Genomic DNA, 863 nt, shown 5'->3' on the forward strand with positions numbered 1-863 from the left:
CGCCCCCAGCCCCCATAATCCTTTTCGCCGCTGCGCAGGCGTCCCGGCTCCAAAGAGATCCTGGGCCGGCCGCCAAAACGCCAGTGCGCCTGCGCTCCTCGAAATTATGGCCCAGTCTCCTTTTTTTTTTTTTTTTTTTACGCATGCGTATTCTGCTCCCTCGGTCTGTTTTGGCGCGCGAGCTTTTGATGAGGTATCAGTTGGGGTGACTCCTCCCCCTCACACACATTTAGAGCGCAATCCTATGTACACTTAGTCAGACAAAAGTCCTACAACTCCCAGCATGCCCCAGCATGCTAGGGCATGCTGGGAGTTGTAGGACTTTTGCCTGACTAAGCCCTTGTTTGTTTGTTGCAATGTTAGCAAAGGTTCTGAGGAAAACCAACCAAACACACCTCATGACAGGAGGGTCAATTTCAAAAAACAAAAAGATGCCCGACATAAATGGCATTTTTTTAATAAAAAAAACCCCAATTAAAATAATCAATTATTAATGAACGCCAAGCAATTATTAATGTTTATACAACAATTATTAAAGGGTTTTAAAGGAGAAGGGAGAATGAACAGCCGTGAGCTTCTCCATTATTTATTCATTATTTTATCAATAATAAATAACCGTGGGTGAATGGTTCCCACCTCAGGGAATAAGGCGAATTTTCATTTCATCTCTTACATTTCTATATTAGCCACAGCTCTCTGGGCGGTTGATGAAGATCAAAACCTAAAAAAAAAATCAATAGAGTAACAATATTCTTAAAAATCACAGACAAAAATTATAACGACGACAATAAATCCCTGTCATGAAAACCCTATAATATTCTGTCAAATATCTGGGAGTTACTAGTTCTGGTTGGGGCTGTGCT

Source organism: Elgaria multicarinata, chromosome 17 (assembly GCF_023053635.1).
Source record: "Elgaria multicarinata webbii isolate HBS135686 ecotype San Diego chromosome 17, rElgMul1.1.pri, whole genome shotgun sequence".
Classification (NCBI taxonomy): Eukaryota; Metazoa; Chordata; class Lepidosauria; order Squamata; family Anguidae; genus Elgaria; species Elgaria multicarinata.